Source organism: Podarcis vaucheri (genome assembly GCF_965113315.1).
Source record: "Podarcis vaucheri genome assembly, chromosome: 6".
In the NCBI taxonomy this organism is placed as follows: Eukaryota; Metazoa; Chordata; class Lepidosauria; order Squamata; family Lacertidae; genus Podarcis; species Podarcis vaucheri.
In genome coordinates this window covers 40,492,809-40,517,581 of record NC_138764.1, presented here as the reverse complement: position 1 = coordinate 40,517,581, position 24,773 = coordinate 40,492,809, and the positions used below count along the sequence as shown (strand labels likewise).

Genomic DNA, 24,773 nt, shown 5'->3' with positions numbered 1-24,773 from the left:
TCCTTTTGTTTTGTATTGTATCCTTTGAATCAAAAGGAATTATTGTGGAAATAATAAATATTTAGGTGGTGAGCACCAAATCTTGCCCTTGTTCAGGGCACCATATTACCAAAGTCTGCCCCTAGTGGCATGAATACATGAGTATTTCAGACTTATTGTACAAAATAATATCAGGCAACAGTTCTTTCCAAAACCACAGACAGATACAGCATAACTGTCTACAACTTGCTCCAGTTCAATACAAACCACTCTTGGGTTATCAAAGCTCTGAAGTTCCTTCAATTATATCCTGCCAAGGGATTTGTTAAGAATATATGTTGTTTTCTAGAGTTTTCATTTCAATTCTCTTCAGGGTCATTAGGGTCTGAGTGGGAATGAATACTAATAGCACAATATAGTCTTCTGGGTAAAATACATGTTCCTTGTTTTCATGCTGATCAGATAGTTCAATACGGTTTTCTCGGTCTACATTCCTTCTGTATATAGCACCAGAATAAACGTCATGGATCCACCTGCTATTTATGTAACAAATTTTAATTACGGAAATGATTTCATGCTGTTGTGGGGGGGGAAGGCAACCCTTTACAAACATGGGCAGAGGTTCCTAGGCATGCATAAATGAAAGCATCTTTTTAAAGCCCTTTTATAAAATGTTGGTTTTTGAACATTTTTGTGCTATTCAGGAGTCTAGCTACATTTTCTCTTCTCGTCCTGCAAACTGTTTAATAAGAATATACACACTTCCAAACGACACAGCATTCATCTGCTTTATTGAAGGTATGTTTCTGGCTGACCACAAAAGTCTCCAGTCCTAAGGCTTAACATGAGTTTTGGGTTACATTTTGCAGTGTTAGGCCTTATAACAAGTCAGACCGTTGCTCCATCTAGCACCATATTGTCTACACTGACTAGCAATAACCCTACAAGATTTCGGACCAAGACTCTCCCAGCCCTACCTGGAGATGGCAGGGATTGGGCCTGGGACCTTTTGCATCCAAAGCATGTTGCTCAACCACTTTGGCTTTGAGCTTCATTGTAAGGAGAACCTTACAACCACCTACCTCTTTGAGAAAAACATTTTTTTTTTGTTTTTATAAAAAAATTATTGGGTTTTAACAATTTATATAAACATACACAATACATAACACAGACACACAGACATAAAGACAAACATGCATAATTTCAAATCCTTATTTTCTTAACCACTTTCCCAGACTTCCCCACACTTCCCCTTCTTGCATCCTGATTCCAATAGTTAACTCAGCAAGTTCTTATCTCCAAACTTTTACCTTATTAATATTTTACTTAATTCTTCTTAATTAACCAGATTTAACTTATAAACCTCAATTAAACCACGATGCTCATCATTTACATCCTTTTCTAAGTTCGACCCACATTCCCTTCCACAAATTTCCCAATTTTAAACTAATTAAAAAGAAAAACATAATAACATAAAACAAGATATAATTATAAACCCTTTGGATTCCAAAACTCTCACACACACCCTTTCCCAGTTTCGATCCCCAGAAAATATCCATCAGTCTGTCAGATCTCAGCCTGGATTCCTCACGTCCGAGGCCCTCAAATCTCTCTCAGTCCCTCTCTGCTGGTTTTGTTGGTAGTCCTTTATGTTGGACATCAAGTCTCGGAGAAGCTCTGTCCCAGTGGGGTCTATGTTTCTTCCAACCAGACCTCCATATTCAAGATCGGAGCCCAAATCATGTTTCTTGTTCCTTTTAAGTCCAAATGTCCCAAATGCCCCAAGAGCTCCAACTTTCGTCTTAATCAAATTTGTAATCCATAAGTCTTCCGATCTCCCCATAGGGAGATCTCTCCAATCTCCATTCTCAAATTCAAACCAAATTCTCATCATCCAGGTCGTGTTTTCTTTGTAATCCGTTCTTTCAGGCCTCTGGTTGTCCTTTTTCACCTGCGGCATTTCAGCTTCTCCTTCCCACTCCTCCAAATCAACACATATCTCCTCCTGTTTAGCTGCAGAATTTTCTTGAGTCAAGTCCTTGGCACAATCCACCAATTTATTTACTTTAGAGTTCAAGGTCGTTACGTCTGTAGCCAAAGCATTACTCTGATCTTGCAACTTTCCCAAGAGAAAGAACATTCTATCCAACTCAGCCTGTATTTTTCCATCTACAGCCATTGTAATGTCTCAGAACCCCCTCTAGAGGGATTCTAGTTACTTAGTATTCTTTCTCCAACAGTCAGGTTACTTTATTTTGTATCTTCTTTGTTTTCAACAACTTAAAGTCAAGTAAATCAAAACTAGCCAGCAGAAATAACAAGAAACAATTTTTTTCAAATTTTGACAGCTCGTTTGACAGCTGTCAAACTCTTTATACCTCCGAAAATTGGCTTTCAGGTGGAAAAATCAAAATTAGAGACTGAATTATTAGAACCCAATACTAAGAACCTGTCAAGGATGTACAATCTGCTGTTGAAATGGAATACACAAGATGAAACAGTTAAATCAGTTATGATTAAGTGGGCACAAGATATTGGTCACAACATCATGTTTGCTGACTGGGAAACGTTGTGGAACACCGGTATTAAATTTACGGCATGTAATGCCTTAAAGGAAAATATTATGAAAATGATTTACAGGTGGTACATGACCCCAGTCAAGCTAGCAAAAATTTACCATTTGCCCGATAATAAATGTTGGAAATGTAAAGAAACTGAAGGTACTTTCTACCACCTTTGGTGGACATGCCCGAAGATTAAGGCTTTCTGGGAAATGATATATAATGAAATGAAAAAGATATTTAAGTACACCTTCCTTAAGAAACCAGAGGCCTTTCTCTTGGGTATTGTCGGTCAATTGGTGCCAAAGAAAGATAGAACTTTTTTTATGTATGCAACAACAGCAGCAAGAATACTCATCGCAAAGTATTGGAAGACACAAGATTTACCCACCCTGGAAGAATGGCAGATAAAAGTGATGGACTATATGACATTGGCTGAGATGACTGGCAGAATCCGCGATCAGGAAAGAGAGACGGCGGAAGAAGAATGGAAGAAATTTAAAATTTATTTAAAGGACTGTTATAAACTTGATGAATGCTAGAATGTCAAGGTTTTCAGAAAGAAAGGGCTACAGTGAAACAAGATTAGATTAAAGAAAGGATTAAAATGAAAGAGGTGCGAAAGAAATAGTTATAAGTTGCTAAAAAACTATGGACACAGGGATGCAGAAGGGGGAGGTATGGGGAAGTCCGAGAAAAGAAGTTTATGAAAATAAGTTCTGAAATAATGCATGTTTTGTATGTTTTGTTTTTATGTTTGTTTGTCACAAAAAAGTTGGAAAATCATTAAAAAAAATTTATATTAAAAAAAAACTCTTTATACCTCCTCAACAGGCTCTCTCGCGGATCACTCCCGGATCCCGGGGGGTTGCACGTCAGCTCCTAAAAATCAGTTCTTATCCTCCAGCACAAAACTTCAAATGCCAAATCGTGTAATTAATAACTTTTATCTCACACAGAGAGAAATGGTCTCTCCACCTTAGTTATCCAATTCTTGCTTTGAATTGTCTGCAAGACGGGGGGGCGGACTTCCTTTTAACGCTTCCCCCGGTCGTACCAAATTTTTAAAAAAGGAGATTTTTAAGTCCAATTTCCGTACTACTCACGGGTTGTTACTTTTTGCAGTCCGAATGTTCAAGGAAAGAAGTCAGCGCTCTCCGGCCATGGCTTGCGGCTTCACTCCGTAGAAGAAGCGGTCTACTCACAGCACCACGCCACTCTCCGTCACCCGCTCCGAAGCCTTTAAAAAGGCTTCTTTGCGGGTTGGGGGGTGCAAATGGTGCCCGCCGAGTCACCAAGTCCACAGGCTTCCGCGCCTGTGGTTTCTGAGGGTCCCCGCGTCGTCGCCGCGGCAGGACCCGTCTTCCACGGAGCACATTCCCTCCGGAGCTCGGAGGGAATCCACCATTAGCCTTTCGCACTAACCTGGAAGTCGAGAAAAACATTTTTTGCTGTCTATATTGCAGTCCCCAAGATAGATGCTACCGCAACCAGACCAGGGAAGAAGAAAAGAAACCAACCTGGTGTGTGCCCCTGTGCCTTCAATGGCAGCTTGATCTGCCAAAACACTCCTCTTTGTATACTTGCATTATATAATGCAGTGGTTCCCAGTTAGCTAAGTACCGTTTTACAAAAGCCATGTCATGGATCCCTACTTATGGAATGTTTTATATCTCTGTTGTAGTTTTTGTTTTATGAATGGTGCCACAGAGCCCCTGATGTGTTCCACGGACCCCCGTGGGTCACCAATTTAGAACCACTGATCTAATCCACAACTGAAACCCTATGTATAACAAAGCTACTGATATTTTTAGAAGAGGGTGGGTGATGGTGCCTCTGGCAATAAATATTAGAAGGCTGGCCTTGACACAGAGAAGGCCATGCTAGTCCATGTGAGACTGTGCTTGGATGGCCCTAATGCAGGCATAGGGAACATGTGAACCTCTAGTTCTTAGACTGCAATTCCCATCATCCCACACTCACTCTTGGTCTAATTTATAAGGCCAGGCTGTGTAACTATAATAAATATGAAGTGCCCACTAGAAACATGTTGTACTTGGTTGACTGCTTTCTTTCCTTCATTGTATTTTTATGTTGTTGTTGTTGTTAACTTTGTATTTGCAAAAGAAGTTATTAATTATTTTGGGGGTGAGTGGGATTTAGAAATAATGACTTCCCCAAATTCACCATTAATATCCTTGCCTGAGTGGAGATTTGAACTCAAGTCTGTTTAGTACAAGGGACGCGGGTGGCGCTGTGGGTTAAACCACAGAGCCTAGGACTTGCCGATCAGAAGGTTGCGGTTTGAATCCCCACAACGGGGTGAGCTCCCATTGCCTGGTCCCTTCTCCTGCCAACCTAGCATTTCTAAAGCATGTCAAAGTGCAAGTAGATAAATAGGTACCGCTCCGGCGGGAAGGTAAACGGTGTTTCCGTGCGCTGCTCTGGTTCGCCAGAAGCGGAATAGTCATGCTGGCCACATGACCCGGAAGCTGTACACCGGCTCCCTCGGCCAATAAAGTCAGATTAGCGCCGCAACCCCAAAGTCGGCCATGACTGGACCTAATGGTCAGGGGTCCCTTTACCTTTTACCTGTTTAGTACAAGTCCGCAATGACTAATTGCTATTGGCATGCTGCACGCGCACGTGTGTGTGTGTATATATATATATATATCCCTGGTAGAAGAAAATAAATGACAGCATGCTGCTGGGATACTAACTCTTGCAAGAAATATGGGTGTATGTACATTGGAAGATTAAAAGTGCAGCCATTAGAATCAATTTAGTTAATGCACTGGTACTAAGTAAGATTTTTCTTCAGCAACTCCCACTGCTAAGCCCCTTCTGCCTACCCCATGATGGGCTACATCCAGCAACAATTGAGGGTACACTCTATGGCATACGCGTATACGTACTGGAAAATGTTGTAATGAAATTATAAGCTGCTGTGATAGTTTAGGGTCTAAAGAGCTTCTTTCCTTTGCTTTCAAAAGCACCCTTTTAAAATATTATCATTCTGCAGCAGCATTTTCTCAACTCTTTATCTTGTAAATGCTTTTGGACACACAGACCATGGGATTAATTATATATCGTGAGCAACAATTCATGAATATTTAACACTCTCATTTATTCTTAATGAAGAATTATGCATTTTGACAGTGTTATTTAATGTGTTTTAAGGAAATACTGCTCATTACCTTTCCATTTTTTATTTTAGATTTGCGGAATGGAATCAGAATAATAAGGGGGATAGATGGAGCAGTTATTTTAAATGTCATTGTTCCTGTTTGTTTTTCAATATTTCTTTTATTCAAATATCTGCTCATGGGGGGGGCAGAGTTATGACGTTTCTGTCTGTTTGAGTCATAACTCTGTGCTGTTATATTAAATCATGAATCTTCCAGGCACAGTCAGGCAAATCAGTTTAAATAACAATACAGTTTTGGAGTCTAACTTGGGATTCTGTCCGCTAAAAACAACAACTAAGAACAACAGCCGTCTCTCTCGTTGATTCCTATATCAGAGAGAGAAATGTCATGGTGGGAGAGAGAAAACGATAGACTAAATTCTAGAACCATGATCATGAATGGCCCAAAGAGATTTCCATGCCAGGGGCAAAGCAAAGGGCAAGATGGCACCCCATCATCCCCATTCAGAATCTGCCTAGGCTGGCAGTTGAATTTTATTTAATCTCTTCCAGGGCAAAAGCACCACACCTGAAGACAGCAACCTAGCTTCAGGTGCAAAGCAAGTTGTGTGGTGCACAGTAGTTTGACTTCCAACAGAGATGAGGAGGGAAGCTCATGAGGAATAGGTGGGAAGGCTGTCTGGTATCTGCTGTCTGAAGTGGCTGGCTCACTCTGCCTAATGCTAGGGCCGGTCCTAATAGTGATTACCTAAGTGTCATGGTGAGGGAACACCAGCCAGGATGGTGTACACAAACCACAGATCAAAAGAGCCCCGCATTGGAACCATCGGTCAGATTGAAAGTAATATAATTATCTAAATGGAGGTTTGAACTTTGACTCACTTTTAATAGGGTTTCTTTCAAAAGAGATTCTGACTGAATTAAATTACCTGAGTTCTAAACAATCCTCAGACTGTATCTATGCCTATATCTATGTACAGAAAGAGAAAGAGAGACCTGTGGTGCAGGGAGAATGAGGCAGCTGGCATCCAAAACCAGGAACAGCATTTGAGAGCCTTACATTCAGCAGGCAAACTCTGCATTGTAAAGCCTCATGACCTGACCTAAAGAATATCACCAGCCACTGCTATCCAATTGGCATACTGCCTTTTCCTGCTACACTTGGACACTGCAAAATTAGCCACCAGGCAGCCAGTCTGGTTCCAATTTGTGAAGGTAAACTACTTCCTACATGCAGCTCTACAATTTCAGGGAAAGCGTGTTCGGATCTCAATTATGTTTCCCAGGCTATTTGCTGCTGAAATCGCTGCACTCTGTGCTTCCATTTTGATAAGGAAGGAAAGCAATAATAAAAAAAATCCAATCTTTTACCACTTTTGCCATAGGGGAAATCTTGAATTTGTGGAAGGGGGTGACTGATTATATGCATCACGAAACAAAATGCATAATTAAACAGCAGCAACTCTCTAAACATAATCTACTCTTCTTCTGAGCAGCTGAAAGCACGGATGTTCCACCATCACTAAGTATTAAAAGTTCCTTCTTGCAATCAGCCTGGAAGCTTGCCAGATAAAAAGGTATTTGCTGAACAGACATAAAAGAAACAGCTTAATCTCCCCAGTGCCACACCTCTGTATGAGCCCAGAAAAGGATCTTATAAAAGAATTGCCTGCATATGTATGCAGAGAACAGTCAACGGTATACTTAGAGGAAAGCATCCCATCTGTCCTACTTGGTGGAAATGTCTTCTCTGTAAGCTTGCAGGAAAACATCAAAGAAAGATTAAACTTGTCTTTTCTCCCCATCACTTTGATGGTTTGAAGTTTGCCTGTGTGTCTTTTCTGCATGCCCTTCTTTAAAAAAAAAAAAATTACCGCAAAGAGAATAGCGATGATAAAAGATACTTTTCTGAAAAAGCGAAACAGGGAGCTCCACTGATCTTTTGCTTATAATAAAAGCAAAAAAGCACTATAGTCTCCAAAGAAATAATTTTAAAAAATATTTTAAAAGAGGGCCAGCTGAATTGCATCCTAGAGGAACACACTGGTTTAGTCTCACATCCTCTGTCTATAATTTTTGGGAAATGCTGGGAGTTCAGGAGAGATGCTGCAGGAAACAGACAAGTGCCCCAGTCTTCAAAAAGGAGGATTCAGGTAACCATAGGATGGACATCAATTTATTGATTTCTGTACATTCCTGCTTTCTACATGGATTAATATGTATTTTGACAAAGATGCTAAAACTCTGGAAGATGCTATAATGCAAGCAATTTGTAAGCAACTTGATAACAACAAAGTGACTTCCAGAAGCCAGAATGGATTTGTCAAGAATAAATTCTGCCAGACTAACCTTATCTCTCTTTTCCACTAAGCTAGTAGCTTAGTGGGTTGTAGGAATGTTATTGGTGTAATTTATCTTGATTTCATCAAAGCATTTGACAGAGTTCCATGTAATATTTTTGTTAACAAACTCTTTGAATGTGGCTTAGATCAAGCAGATTCAAAGTTGGTTATAAAACCCCACCCAAAGATTATGCATCAGTGGTTCTGTCTTGGCAATAGTGAAAGTGACCTTGAGATGGCATTTGGTTACAAACATAAGCCAACAATGTGATGCAGCAGCAAAAACAAAACAAAAAAACACCCCAACCCTAATGCAATTTTAGACATCATTAATATAACTGTAGTTTTCAAGTAACAAGGAATAATAATTTAGTCCTCACTAGTCAGACACCATCTTGAATTCTGTGTTCAGCTCTTGGTCAGTGCATACTGAGAAAGCAGACACATTGGCTTTGAGGCGAGCAATGAAGATTGCCATGTGTATAGAAAACATATCCTATGAGGAAGTAAGTTTGAAGGAAGTGGCTATGTAAAGCCTTAAAAGGAGAAAACTTAGTGTGGACACGATAACACTCCTCAAATACCAGAAAGCCTTATTCCCTACTACCTCAAAGCCTACCCTCAAAGGCAAGGACTAGATCTGATGAATTTGCTCTTAATAGTCACAGCTGTTTGATAATGGACATCTAGAGTTTCCCTTATCGGAGGTCTTTAAACAAGGGCTGGACATCTTTCTATTGAAGGTCTGAATTTCCAGGGTCAAGCAGTATTGGACTAAATAGCCTATGAGACCCCCTCCACCTCTGCGCTGTGAAAGAATATCCCCTGAGCTCTGTTGCTTTATTTGTAGTGTTTTGCTGTGTGGTGTTAAATATAAATGTATAATTTATTATTAACTTGTTTTCATTTGTATACCACCCTTCATCTGTAGATTTCAGAGCAATTCACAACAACATAAATGCATATGGCAAGAGTTTTCAGTGCTTATGCAGCCTCCAATACCCTTGGCACTAACCTACCTGCATTGAAGGGAGTTGGACTTGATGATCCTCAGGGTCCCTTCCAACTCTACAATTTGACATTTCTATTATTCTAACAGTTACGACTCCACATCTTTGCCAATCAGAGTCTGGCTGAAGATCTTATTTTATTGAACTGGAGACACTGAGTACTGGGGGGGGGGCTAGTTTTCTTTATAAAGATTTGGAAGCTCATGTATTTGTAGCCATGAAAGTCTCCATCTCTAGGGTATTCTTCCCTTAGCTACTAAATTCCATCCTAATTGATGGTTTTTCTTCCCCTCAAGAGGTATTAATGAAGTTACTAAAATCTCTTAATAAGAAATTGTTTGAGTTAATAAAGGACATAACTGTCCAAGCATTGCCAGATTTTTTAAAAAAGTGTTATCCTTAAAAATCTTCTCCCAATGATTTTGATAGATGATTTGTGACCCCGGGGTGTGTGTGTGGGTATGCAAAGTTTCTTTGGGTGGCATATTATTGCACAGCTCTCAGGTGAAGCGGACAGCAGCAGAACATGTAACTTTGCAGCTAATTATAAATTATTTAGATTTGTCGCAGGTTTAATAGGGGCCGAGCATTTTGTAGCTTCTATGAGCTTTTGTTAAAAGAGCTTTTAATTGGGCCACAGCCAAGGGAACTGCAAGTTTACAAGTACATTTTATGTTGCTTAGCGTTGATCCAGATGGCCTGTGTGATATGCCTTCTGCATTAAACATAGGATCTTTCCCCCACAGGAGCCTTAACACCATGATTAACACACAGGCAAGCTCCTTACACCTCCCAGCTTGATAACTACATAAATAAGTGAGATCCATCAGCAGTGGATCCATAACCTGATGTCTCAGTTCTGTTACTTCATCAGGAGTAGATCCATGGTCCAGCTGCAATGTCTGCTGCTTCAGCATGCGGTTAGGTAAAGACCTTCAAATATGCTGTAAGCATTAGTCCTGCTATAGGAGAACTAAGCATACAGTCCCAAGAGGAGGACTGCCAGGCATAAGCAGCTTGGCTAGTTACATGCTTTCACCTGTGCTAGCAAGCACTGCCTACATTTCTTTTAAAGCAACGGTACACCACATTAGCAACTCTAGATTATATTACTATAATGGGCTGCACATGGCAGTGCCTTTGAAGCCCAGTCAAAGCTGGTTTGTAGTAAGGCACCCAGATGGTTAACAGGCTTATTATAATGAACGTGTTTCACCTGTGCTGAACATTCTGTAGAGGCTTCCAGTTTGTTTCCAGGTGCAAACTGAAGTGCTAATTTAAACCGAGAAATTCCTGAAATGGCTTGGGGCAAGGAAACCTATCTACCTCAGAACCTATCTTCTGGCTGCTCCTCATCTGAAGTAAGGTAGGTGGCAAAAAATAATAAAATTCATCCAGTCCTAAGGGAAATGAACAACAACAACAGTAGTCACCGCCCTGTGAGCAATTACCACAGAGGCTTCTGCAGGACCTTATTGTCCTGAGGGGAGCAAAGAAGAAGCAGTTTTGCCACCTTCTAAACAAACAGTTATTGTAATTAAAACAAAAATGCTGCTTATGACTTTGAAAGTCTTATGAAAGCCACTTCATGAGGTCTGCTGGAAAAGCAGTATATAAATAAACAAATATATTAAAATAAAAGGGTAGAGGCCTTCTCAGCAATAGCCTGTGTCATATATTCCTAAACAAGGTCAACCTGGCTGTTGGCATTCAGATATCAGGTCAATATGGTGCAGCAGTTGAGGTAATTGTATTCTGGTTGTACCACTCTGTCTGTTTGTTTGTTTGTTTGGTTGGTTGGTTGGTTGGTTGGTTGGTTTTATTGTTGCTATTTGGATTGTGCTACTTGCTGCTTCCACAGACAGTGTTAATGGCTGCGAGTTGTATCTAAAATAGTGCTGTGTAACATGTCCTGTCAACACAAGGAAAGTGTTCTTGTGGGAGTGGAGATACTTGCCCTGAGGAGACATGATAGCTAGATACCTCACATTGTTTCATACACTGATTGTAAGTGGTGTTGGATAGTGTGACAGAAAAGCTGAATAAACAGTTAGCAAGAGAGCTGCCTGACTAGACATCTTTCTTGTGTATTTTCAGGAAGATATCTAAATCAGGGGAGCAGCAGGAGAAGACTCCTGGTGGAAATTCTGCATAGATGGTCCAGTTGTTATTCAAAATAATGGACTCTGACATTGGTCGATTTTACATATTAGAAATATTTTTAGATCTGTATCTTAGTGATGGCCTAGGGGACTTGTGAATTTCCAATATTGTTGGACTCCAACTCCCAGCTTACATAACATGGCCAATAGTCAAAATATGGAAGGCCACAGGTTCTTCCTGTTTCTGCTTTCTCGTTGCATCCTTACTTTTCTTTGAGGTGTACATGATGGCGTGTATGGGATTCACAGGTCATGTCCTATCTAGTACTGGCAAGATCCATAACTGCTTAGCTTCAGGAAGGCTGTTGTGTCATATGTTTGTGCATAATTATTATTATGAGGGGACCTTAGGCAAAATACTCTCTGGTGTGGGCTTCTTTAGGCTTATCTGGCAGTGGTGGCAATTTCAACACTCTGGTGGCAGAAAAGAGCCACCATTTAAATCTGAATGAGCTTAGATCAAGTGTAACTGTGCCATGTTAAATGCAACCAGGTGAGCCCAGACTGGCTCCCAGTGGGAGTCAATGGGGCCATTGGGGAGACCAATTGACTCCTCCTCCTTATCTTACATGGACATAAGCAAGGAGGGCAGAAAGACAAATTAGGATGATCCTCTGCAATACACCCACCCATTGATGTCAGACACATAGGACCACCTGCTGCAGGATAGAAACATGCTGGGATTTACTGCAGAAATAGGATGCTACAGTATTCAGGTCAGTTTAAAGCTGGCTTTGGGAAAAGTATAACAAATGGTAGTGTTTCATAGGAAACTACAGGATAGATCTAAATAATCACTGATGTGTACATTGATTAAAAAATCAGTGATGGGGGCACACTGGAACCAGAATAATGTTTATATGCCCTATGCCTGGCTTCATATATGGTTGCCTAGAGGCGTGGAAACTCAAGCAAAATGGAGATCTGGAATGTAATAAACTTTGGCCCCAAATGAGAGCTGGAATAATTCTCCTTGGTTTTATACTTCCCTGTGGGAAGGTGAAGCTCTTGTTCTCAGAACAGGCTACAAAAATAGAGGGAACAGCATCAGGAGCATACTTTGAGTACTCAATTAACATCTGTGCCCCTGCATCCGACAATTAGTCATTGAACTGAAGCCAAGACAAAAGACAACTCTAGTTAGCGTCCATTTTACAAAGTGAAATCTAATTACTCAAATGTATGGAAGTCAATAAAGAATACAACGTCAGAAAATGTGTAATGAAATATGACCTCCTTGTGCACATTATCCCTATTGTATTCTGTCCCATTGACATGTCAGTGGAAATGCTAATGAAGAACTATAACAAACTTGATAACTGTCATTTTATTTCAAAGGTTCTTTTTGCAAAAGCATGTGGTCTCCCTATACCATTCCTTTTCAGATGTATTCATTCACGGAATGGCCCTAAAACCTTAGCCCAGGGGTGGCACAGGAAACCTAGTCAATGTGGAAAGAGTGAGTGCTTTCCAAATCCTCTAGGTCCAAACCCAACCCCCCCAACATCTTGGATACATACTGTGTCTCAGGTACCTTCAAGCTAGGAGCCAGATCTGGGGTTAATCTGGGAAAACCAGCGTAATTTAGAGAATATTAGGGAATTAATTCATTCCTAACTTTAGTGTTCCTCTGTTTGGTAATTTTGAACTGCTGTTTGGGAATGACATGTTTTCAAGGAAACTAACCTTGGGCTTCATCCAGGGTTTGCAGGCTGTGCCCTAAGAATGTGTGACATGGGATCATGACATTCAAAATTATTTCTGTAAGCAATAATCATGATAGTTTCCAGGTATTATAGTGACTGCAGTGACCAGCATTAGTTGTTTCTTTGAAGGCTTCCAAGTGGTGCAAGCCAATTATGTTCAAAATTATTTCTGTCATTCAAACAAATTAAATGCTTCTGGGTATTTATTATACTGATTGCAGGAACTGGCATAATTTGTTGCTTTGAGGAGCACATGAAATGTTTTGAGCCTTTGGCTTGAGGCATTCTTGATTTCTATTTCTTACTTTTATGGTAAATTTGTGCCCAAATATAGAAAATACTTTTTTTATCTTTTGTAGGCCGAGGACAACCTCAGTAGAATTGACTCAGTTGCAGATTCAAACAGGCATTTTATAAGTACATAACAAATAATTTTTGTTATAATTTTTTAGTGATTAATTATACGGAAATGATTCACCTAGTCATGGAAAATGTTAACAGTTGTCAGGTTTGTGTAAACAAGTAAATATGTACCTTGCTGAAAATACATCTCAGGAAAATATGCCAGTTACATCATACATATATTTTCATTTATTAAACAAGCTCATGTTATTGCATGACTACCAATATTTTCATTAACAAAAGACAAAGGTGATTAGGATTGTTGTCCTATGCACACTTACCTGTGTGTAAGTCCTATTGAACCCAATAGGTCTAGATATATTGCAACATAGGAGACTATACTCAGAGCTTTCTAAACTGATATTATGAGTAGACAGGGGTATTAGATTGTTTAAATCAGGGTAACTTGATCAAAATGTTGGCCAGCTTTCCAAATACATTTTTATAGATTTCAAAAATGTAAATAAGGGTAGCTTGATCAAAATTCTGGCCTGTCTTTCAAAATACATCGTTATGGGTTTTTAAAATGTAAGCATATGTTTTGATTAGGTGCCCATTCATATTGATTTTTATAAGGGAAAACTACTACTTACATTCTAATACCGACCTCCAAAAATGACACTTAATATCTGGTAGAAATTATTCTAGTATAAGAGTTTGGAGGGTGCAGAATATAAATATTTAAAAGAAGGCGTATAATAGTGAACATATACTCTCAGTAGGAGGATACATAGCATTGTGTTATTCTGTAGGGTCAAGAAGATAAGAGATTGCATATATTCATCATGCACGGGGAAGTTTGTACTGTTTCTGAAAGTAAGGAACATGATAAGCAAAACAAGCAAACAAACCCAACAACTTTGAAACTCCCTGAAGTATACTAAACTATCAAAACAATAAGGAGGAATAGGTGGACATTGTAAAATGACACAGAATGAAAATTTGATTTCATTTGGGTTATTGCCTATTGCATGGCATGGGCTGGGTTGAGATGCACTCAAGGGAAATCCCAATGAGATGTAGCGTTAAGACCACTCCAATCAGCTGCTAAATATCATCAGTGCGACTCAGAGATCCAGCTGACAGAGCATTTATTCTGCCAGTTAAATACTTGATGCTTGAAGAAAGGAGTTGGAAAATTACATTTTGGGTGTCGGTTATATCTCAAGGGAAGGAGCTGTGCTATGAAATGAAAACTCTGTGTTATTAAATAGGAAATTGGCCCTTTGCACTCTGAAATTTTAGGATGTTTATCAAGAGAATCCAGAAGAAGGTTGTGTATGAGGAAGACACACTGAGAGCGACGGTTACTTTGCACACTCCATTGGTCCATGGAGACTGAGACAAAATTTGTTAAGCCTAGAGAATGATGGAAGGCTCATTTTGTTGGGCTGTATGTCTCCTAAGCACATCCATTTTTCAAAGTGAAAAATGTTGCCTAACCATAACAGGCTTTTAAATTAGTCTGGAGACAAACCTCCTCCTCCTTTTTTTTTACACATGGAACAGTTCTTCTGAAAAATAGAAATCTAGTTCCTCAGCTCATGTAAATGAACAAGGTTCCAGTGAAGTGAAACAGGGATTTAGCCAAGCATCTAGGTCTGTATATATATTTGGAAGCAAGTCCCCCGAAAATTCAATTTGCAAGTGTGCATAAGCAAGAATGCATTATTTGTACTCTATAAAAAATGGGGTATTTACTAGTATTGTTGTTATTATGTTTTATTACCCACCCTTCACCAGCAGGTCCCAGCAGCAATTACGATTCAGAATTAAAGCAGATTAAAATCACAGGAATAGGGTGTACCTGGATTTTATACTATTTTAGGTCACTTTGTTGCTACGGCACCTGATTCTTTATTTCAGAATGATTGTTATTTCGCAATGTGTCTATTTAGAGGCAGATAAGAAGAGAAGCATGGTGGCTATCCAGAACTGCAACAAGGATTTCCCATTGAGTTTTCTGGAAGCCATATTGTTCCACTCTACTTCCTGGTATTAGTTACAGTGCCCACACATTCACTTTATTGCTATCACCTTTGTACTTTGAATGGATTATCATTTTAAAAACAGATGTGTTGTTTTGTAGAAAGCTGAAGAGCAAACACTCTGGAGCCTTTGTATTCAAATTTCATTATTTTGCAGCATGCAGTCTGCAAATAGGCTTTAAAGTCAAGTTTGTTTAAAAAAAAACCAACAAAGATGCCAGCTGCAGCTTATCCAGAGGGACATTTTTGATTGGTGTTTATAGAGATATATATTATTTTCTGTATCTCTTTTTAAAGTACATCTACCATTGAAGGAAATCTTCAGTGTGTCTCCTTTCCCTTTTGAAGCCCCCTTCATAATAAACAGAGTGAAGACTGGAATGGGAGTTTATAGTCGCTTTCAACCCTACAATTCTATGTACAGTGGTACCTTGGGATGCGAACGGTATCTGTTCCGGAGCCTCGTTCGCATCCCGAAGCGAACATAACCCGTGTCCGCGCGTCTGCGCGTGCGAGGGTCACGTTTTGGCGCTTCTGCGCATGCGCGTGACGTCATTTTGATGGTCTGCACATGCGCGTGGCGAAACCTGGAAGTAACACACTCCATTACTTCCGTGTTGCCGCGGAGCGCAACCCGAATTTGCCTAACCCGAAGCGCATTCATCCTGAGGTATGACTGTACACTTATCTGCAAGTAAACCCCACCCCACCCCCATCATTATTATTGCATTTGTATGCCACTCTTCTTGCAGGTAGTATCCACAACAGGTTAATTGTGAGCTTAGAATGTGCTACAGTCGGGCACGCCAGCTCCTAGAGGCAGAGATGTCTTTGGTCCCCTCAATATCAGCTGTTGAGGGGGCAGAGGAGGCTGAGCGTGGGACCAAGTATGGTGCAGTTCAGCAGCTGGCTCCTCCTGAGCACAAGAGAGGAAACCATGCCATGCTGGACTCTACGTTCGGCTTCCTCCCAACGATGTGATGTTGGTGTGTGTTGCGCGTCATGCACATGACTGCACACATGCACGCCTCACACCGGGCCCCCTCAATCTTAGGCGCAAGATTGCACCTCTGGTTAGAGTGACTGGCTCAAAGTTGCTTAGTGAGCTTTATTACTCAGCAGGTATTTGAACCCAGCCTAAGCCTGGCACTATATTCATTAAACCATACTCACACACTTTCCAACCTACACAGTCATGGAAGTCACATGCTATATATGTGTTTTCATCTAAATATTTTCAAACCCAGCAGTGGTGTTTGTGAATATTAATTGCACAGAAATGATTTCAGGGAAAGTCTGATGGTCACCATCAGAGATCGTTCTGCAGGTACCACCTCCAATGAAGTGTTAAGATGGCTACACAAGAAATGGTCTTTCCTGTAGTGGCTCCCACCTCTGAAATACTCCCCTTGCAAAGGCATTCCTTTGACATCTTTTTGTCACCAGACCAAGACTTTTTTCTACACCCATGTATGTTAGTCTTGATTTCACTCTCCTGTGGTGGCTGGTTTTTATTCAGTCTCCTGTTTTAAGGTGATCAGTTTTGGCTATTTGGAGTTTTAATGTGTGGTCACTTTAAGATGACTGTTAGTGTTCAGTTTTAGTACTAACTTGTTTATTATGTAAGCCACCTTTAGACCTTTGGGTATGAAGTGACAAATAATCCAAAGAATGATAATGATGGTGGTGGTAGCAGCAGTGGCTGGGTAGGGAGAAAGCACTGGTATTTATGCTGGATCATGCAGCTGAAGCATGACTTATGCAGTTATTACTGTGAAAGGTAATAGTAACGAGCAGGGGATGCAGGTATCAGCAGATTGCATTAATGCAGCAACAGGTTTGAGTAACACATTCAAGGTCAAGAAGGTTTGCATCTTGTAAGCAAGAGAATAGGAAAGCCTTAAAATGCTTACAAGCCAGCTATAAGTGTCACAACTGATGCTTGTTATGAAAATTAATCTGTCTAGCTGTGGTCTAGGGAAAGTGCCTTGAGCAACATAAACTATTCCTTTGAACAGCATATCCGTGATACACCAGACAACCTGAGACCTGAGCTTGAACCTTGAAACCAGCTTGTCTCGATAAATGTTTCAGCTCAGCTCTGCTACTGCGCTAGAAGTGGGTGTGACAGCTTCCATTTATCTCTGTTTCTGCAGAGGGAAAGTATTATTCTGAAATATTCAAAAACAGAGAAGTAGAGCAGGCAAGATGAATGCTGATGGATGGAAACTTTGTTGTTGTATATGAATGTTTATTTCCTCCTGATTGTGTAGGCCGGTATGGCATGTTCTGAAGTGTGTGTGTATGCATGAGCATTGGAAATAAGGCAGTATAAACAGCAGTTGTCATTCATATTCACAAATGCTCTGTGAGTGGACCTTTGGCCTGGCATCTATAGGGAATTTGACAGACACAATCTGCTTCAATCCCAGCATTGTTCAGAAAAATTGCTATAACACTAATTAATTGACAGCCTTAATAAGTTGATTAAGAATGTCCTGGAGGACTCCTGGTTTTATTAGTCTCCTGTTTTATAGTTAAAACCTTCCCTGTTGCTATATCATAATAACTTCCTAAACATCTCATGCAGTCAACCATAAGAAATTGTTGACCAAGTGTTCATATGAATTCTTATGAATTAGTGCTATTCACATATACAGAGTTGTATTGGTCCCAACACAGGGAGTGTTTGTAATTCCAGCACATGCTAGCTGGGAGATGTAATCCAAAATATCTAGGGACACCAGGCTGGTGAAGACTAGTGCAAACCATATATTTTCCTGCAATTTTGGTTGTGTCCTTTTAATGAAATTTGGTAACAGTAAAAGTAACCTACTAGAAAAGACTATGGCATTAAAAAAAATACACTTTGGGGCAATAGGAGACCTGCTCAGTGTATAGGAATAACACTAATTCATATGACTTTTCTTGCTGGCACATGCTACCTGGGGCTGGTGGTACTTGTAGTTCAATACATCTGGGGAGCCATTTTACTTGCTGGAGCAATAATGTACAAAGTGCAGGTTTCCAGACAGCCTGCAAGTAAACAGCAATTTTTTTGGAAATGTATTGCTATAACAATCAAGGAAAGGCCCTTGAAGCCAAACCTGGTAATTAGAAGCATAATTGTCTATGAAAATACAGTGGTAACATTGGGTTAAGAACTTAATTCGTTCCGGAGGTCCGTTCTTAACCTAAAACTGTTCTTAACCTGAGGTACCACTTTAGCTAATGGGGCTTCCTGCTGCCGCCGTGTGATTTCTGTTCTCATCCTGAAGCAAAGTTCTTAACCCGAGGTACTATTTCTGGGTTAGCGGAGTCTGTAACCTGAAGCCTCTGTAACCCGAGGTACCACTGTAGTGCTTCTGCTCTTGACCATCATGGATATCAGTCAATGAAAGAAGTATCCTCCACAGAGTATAGCCATGGCTGTTGCCACCTTTTTTATAATTTATCAGACTAGAGGAAGATTGGCTAGTTTTTCTACAGTTCAGTGGCCAGGGCCATTTCTGCACAAATCCCTTGTGTCTCCTGGATTTCCCCAAATCTGTCCCTATGGTCAGCTGTTCCAGGAGTTTCAAATGGAAATGAATGCTCCTAAAACTCCAGAGTAAAGTTCTGAATGTTCATAATTTTTTCTACTGCTAGAATTCCTTTTCATTCCATGGCTAAATCCTCACTCTTAAAGCATTTTAAAAGTGGGGCTGCGTATAAACACTACTTCAAAGGCAACATTTATTTATCACTAATCTCCCTTAACATGCTTCAACTGCAGGAAACCAGCATTTCTGAGGGGTCTGTTGGAATACTTCCTTTCCCTTGAATGCTATAAATCATTCCCTTCGAGTGATGTTTAACTAATACTCTTTATTAGCGATAAATGAGCAGATAGCCAAAACCTGATTACAGCAGAAATGCTCCCTCTCCCTCTCCCCCCTCCTTTTGACAGTTCTCATTTCAACGCAGAGAACCCCAGGCTATGTTTATTTACTACTTTGAGCACAAATCTATTCCCAGCAGATGACAATGGAGGCTAACATCCTGCCTTAATGAAAATTTGCATGGCATAGTTTCTTTTCACTTTACCTTATTAATCGCCCTCCTGGATGTTCAGTTTGTTGCTGTTTTCCAATGCACACATCATTACTAATCAAACAGGTTATGCCTCTCAAGTACTGTATACTCAGGGCTATGTCTCCAAACAAGTGAGCCTGTGCTGAATGTGTAAAAAGGGCATGCACCCAGCTATAAAATCCAAGTGGTTAGAGTCACATTGGCAGCATAAAGCAAACACAAACCTACACTGCTTTTAAAAACTGACACAAAGGCAAAATGATCAATTGTCTGGAAGCCACTCTGAGTGTCTGGGGGGAACTCAGTCAGATGGGCGGTGTACAGTTGTTGTTGTTGTTGTTGTTGTTGTTGTCTGTGTTACACATTATGCAGCAACAAACACAGCAAACGCAGATTTGCCATGGTGGCAAATGCCACCTTTTAATTGATTGCCAGATCTCACCGTGTTAGCTGCAGGCTGCTATAGACCTACAGGAAGTCCAATGAGATGTGTTATAATGAGGTTAACTGTGTTCTTTCCCTTCCTTGGATTCTGTTTGGGAGAGCACGCATTCTCGCTCAGATCACAACATAAAAAGTCGAAAGTGCAGTATTTTCCTTAAGATCACAGTTCTCCATTGATTTCAAGATACTTCTGTTATTCTGTGTGTCTCTTAACCCACAATTATGGAATATTAACAGAAATATATCAACTCCTATTCCTCCTCTCATGCCATGAAATGTAACATTTGCACTGCTGCAACAGAGCAATATGCCTCATCATAGAGAATATTAGTAGCTATTGGTCATGACAGGGAAATAGGATCCCCCCCCAATCAGAGGTAGTAGGCCTTTGTTTTCAAGAAGCTGGTGACAAACAAGGAACATAGGAACATATGCCTGAACGTATCCTTTCAACTCGACAGCTCAGGGAAGTTACATAGCTTTAAAAATCATATAAAATCAACTCCTTTACCAGTTTCCTCCATTACAACACTATTTTGCCCTTGAAAAAGGGACTCCAGGAAGTGCCCAGAGGTGACAATTGCTGAGCTGATTGTTCGCCAAGGAAAGCCTAATCCCACCACCAGACTTGCCTAGGGGTCCAGACATGCAAAGGTAGTTCTGTTGTACTTTGGGTGGTGGGACTTCAGAGGTGTTTGCCTATGCTAATCTTATACCTGGGTCTTGCCCTGAGATGTCTGCTTATGCTAATCTTGTACCAAAGACTTGTCTGGACATGTTTGCCAAGGTTGAACTTCCTACCCCTCCCCTTTGGTGACATGTCAGTGATGTAAAGATGATGTATCAATGATTCTGCACGAACTGTATTCTGGGATATTGTGGGAAGTTTTAAAAGTCAATGTCGCCCCATGCTCTGGGTTCTTACTGCTGTTGGAACCTGTTGCACAACAATAAAAGATCTAAGTCTACTGACTGCTGTTTTGCTCCAAATTGCCTGGCTGGAATTTCCTTCTTTTACTGACTGCATGGACCCATGGGGGATTTGTACCCTGGTGAGCTGTGCTGTTGAGTAGTCTCCCAACCCAGAATTTTCTTTAACAGAGACAAGGGTCTCTTCTGGAGATGCTGGGAGTTGAACTTGGAATCTTTTGCATGGAAAACAGATGCTCTGACTTTGAGCTACAACATTGCCTTTGGAAACTCCAAAGGGTTTGCCTTGCCTGGAGTTTCCAAAGGTATCTTGCAGTTTACTGTTGGAAACAGGATGCTAATTTGGTTGGCCTTGGCTTGATCTAATGAAACATCTATTCTCCTGCCTTCCTCTGAGTTCCTATTTGCTGTCATTGCAAGTCCTAATAGCACACGTCATTCGGATATTTAATGGGCTAAATAAAAATATACTTGGCTCACTAATGTAGGACATGAGTGGGCTTTATAACGGTTTGGGGCTTCTCATTTGTCTTTGCTTGAAATCAGAAACTGAAGACATTTTATATTTTTGTGGGTCTATCTGAAAATTTCCCTGAACACTGTTTGGTGGCTTCTGCTACTGCTTTTACATCTTTGTTGTCTGTATTTGCTTGTAAATCTTTCCATTTTACAGGCTAGGGATAATTTAAGCCTGAAAAAGAATATCTGAAAATATATTACTTTTAAATAGTAAGATTCATCACATCTAAGCCTCAATGCCCGATCATCAAAAAGACCCGCTTTTATTTCTGAAAAGATCCATTCTGTCAGAGTAAACAGAATGCATTATTCCCCTTTAATAACCATTTTTAAGCATGCTTCTGTATTACTTTTCTTCCACAGCTGTATTGCAATAAGCCTTAGAGTAATTGCCAGTTCTCTTCTCTAATAGGTTCATTATTCTTTTGCCATAATTGCAGCCATTAAACGACCAATTGTTAAATTTCCACTCCTACATTTACTTAGCACTCCATTTTATAATAGGGTATATCATTACGGTACCCCAGTGGCCACAGCAATTGTTCAAAGCGTTTCTGAAAAGTCAATGAGATCCTTTTGAAATACGTCAGGATTTCTGATTTCCAAGTAATCTGTCTCTACTCTTCCCTCCCCCCTTCTCTGTATAGTTGTCTTTTTTTAGCCTTTCCTAAGATAGCAACTGTATTTAGGCAGTTTTTCTGAAAGCAAAGGAAGCTGACCTATTCAGGAAGATATAATGGTGTGATTCCCATATATCTCAAGCACTAGTTCCTTACCTTTAGGTAATGATTCATACATAACAAGGTGATGGAGCAAAGATTTAGCCAAAGAAATTAACACTTATGGCTTAATGGCTTTTTGAGGGCTTTGATTTATCTTTTCCCATGTTAAATTTGCTGGGCTTTCATCTGCACAGTAAGAGTGATCTAGCTACTGGCATTAGTTACAGTCATGGCAACAAAATGATCCATTTTATGACTCTTGCAATGTTGTTCAAAATTCTGAGACAAGCCAAATCGCTTATGTCAGGATTGGTGCACGTTTGTTGCTTTAGAGTAGTAGATTTTCGAGCATATCAGTAACAGAAATATTTTAAGGAAGGTATAAAGACACTTTAGATGAACATTTTGTTTAGAGCTATTAGCATAGCATTTCTTTGTTTTGCGTAACAGGGAGTGTTTCTCTGTTAGCAACTTCAGCTGTATATAATATATTAGCATTACACTTTTGGGGGGCAAGGCACAGTATCTTATCTGTACACTTGGTGGCTTTGTGGCACATTTCTTGACCTAGCATGTTTACTGTGACTGGGATTTGAGTAGTATTTTGGTCAAAACTTCTGTTATCATTTACATGTATTATATCTGATGGACTACACCCTCTGTGTAAGCTTTTAAATGGGTTTGATATGATGTGCTATGTTATATCTACATTCTGCTTATTAGTGTGATGACATTTTAGGTTCTAGTATGAATAAAGCTGACCCAACTATTATCAAAGAATAAAAATAAAAGCATGCATGCTCAGGGAATCAAAACAGACAATAGAAGCAGATCCTGTTGCCTCAGAATCCTGATTTGTCATAGGCAACCATTCCCAAGTAAGAGTGTCATGGAAGCCCACAGAGTGAACTCAGTTTCTGTAGTCTGGAAGAACCTACAGCAAGTGTGCCCTCCACATGTGTACCTTGGGCCCTCCAGATGTGGCTGAACTACAACTCCCATCAGCCCCAGCAGACAAGAGTTGAGATAGATGTTTTGGTGTTCTCTGTGTGTGTCTTCATCTTGTCTCAAAATTGCTTGCTGATCATAGATAGCAAGAAAAAAAGGCAGGCAGGAGAAATCTCATCCCAACTGATGCTGTTACATCAAACAAGTATTTTGTCATGCGGGAAACCTCAGGCTGGCACAGAATAAATCCCGCTCAAAATCATTTTGACACTTTATCCCTCAAATTGCACTGTTTTCATCTTTAAAAGTTATATAGACTGCTTTTCCAGCAAAACGCTTCCCATCTGATAAAGATTAGGCTGAAGTAGTCCTATGCTCCCCCCCCCCCCCAGTGAATGAGTTAATAGAAATAATATATCTATGGTTCATTTTCTAGTGAATCCTGACCCTTCATAAGTAAAGTGAGGGCATGCCCACATAAAATATGGAGAGTACAAGATCCATCATTATAATGCATTTGTTACGTGAAAGAAAAGGCAGTCAGCCCTTGTCAAATTGCTGAGGTTTGGCTTCAGCAGAAATTATTCTGGGAATCATAGACTGTGAATATCGTCACATACTTGTTAGAGGAAATTTGGAGGATACAACCTGTCCTCATTGGCAGAGGTGTATAAATTATCCAACTCTCATGTCAAGGTACCGTTTGGCAAACCCATGCAGTAATCATGCTTGCTCATGTCCCTAGAAGTTTGGAATACTGGGAGCCTGAAAAACCCTCACCCTTTCTTCCATAAAACAGGTTAATAGGGTAGGAGACCTAGAGGTTAAGAAACTGCTTCAGGTGGAAGCTAACACAAAAGAGCCACCAGGAGGGCTACATCTGTCTGCTAACTATTTGCATTCACAAAGCGTGTTAGGCCATTTTCTTCCTAATAGAAAGAATTTACTTTGACCCTGTAGGCTATAATTTCTGGATACTCTGAATAGATTGTTACAAAAGAAGGATGGTTTTAACCCACTTATAAGCATCTGTGTTTCTCAGCTGACTTCTAAAGCTGCAGATAAGATACAGCAGAATTGCTCCAAACTTACACACACACACACACACACACACACCTGCAGCCACCCCAAGGACGAATGAACAGCTCCTGTCTCTCATCAGAATGCCAAGTGTTAGATTCAATTTTCAAAACTATTCCTCAACCTAAGGGAAAGAGTTGACATGGTAGGTAATAGAATCGCACATTTGGGTGGTTGTAATTTAGATAACTTCCATCATTTCCTTGTGCTATTTATACGTAAAGAAAAACCTTTGCATTTAAAAAATGTCAGATGACTGGAAACAGCTTACAAACATCAGAAGGAATTAAAAAGCACATTAAACACTCAGCCACAGAGATATGGTCTCTTCCACAAAAGCAGACATGACTGTGGCAAAAGGAATCTATTATTGTAAATATAATTTGCTATTATTATTACACATTCATTTTTATCATTCTTTGGCCCCATTGCATCATGTTGTCTCATGTCTATTTCCATCTTTCTTATTCTTTCCTCACTCTTTTTCTGCTTAGGTTTCCAGCATTCTTTTATCTGCTGCATCCTTTGAAAACACACAACCCTGCTTAGTATCCCATTTCCCTTCTTTCTTTTTCATCCCTCTCTCTGAGTTCATGATATTAAGATTCTTAATCTAGCAAGGCAGTTAACATACTAAGACCATTTAGAAGCCACTGTCTTCCCCCCCCCAAAAAAAACCCACCCATAATGACATGTGAGTATCCAAGGCCCCAAATTATTTGCATATGTTCTTGTGCCGCATCAAATCCACAACATGT

At 40.1% G+C, this 24,773-nt stretch overlaps 1 protein-coding gene across 3 annotated transcripts in view; it reads left to right on the top strand.

Moving 5' to 3' along the window:
• The window catches only part of ST6GALNAC5 (ST6 N-acetylgalactosaminide alpha-2,6-sialyltransferase 5), a 415,010-nt gene that overhangs the window by 262,655 nt on the left and 127,582 nt on the right, over positions 1 to 24,773 (top strand). The window lies entirely within an intron of this gene.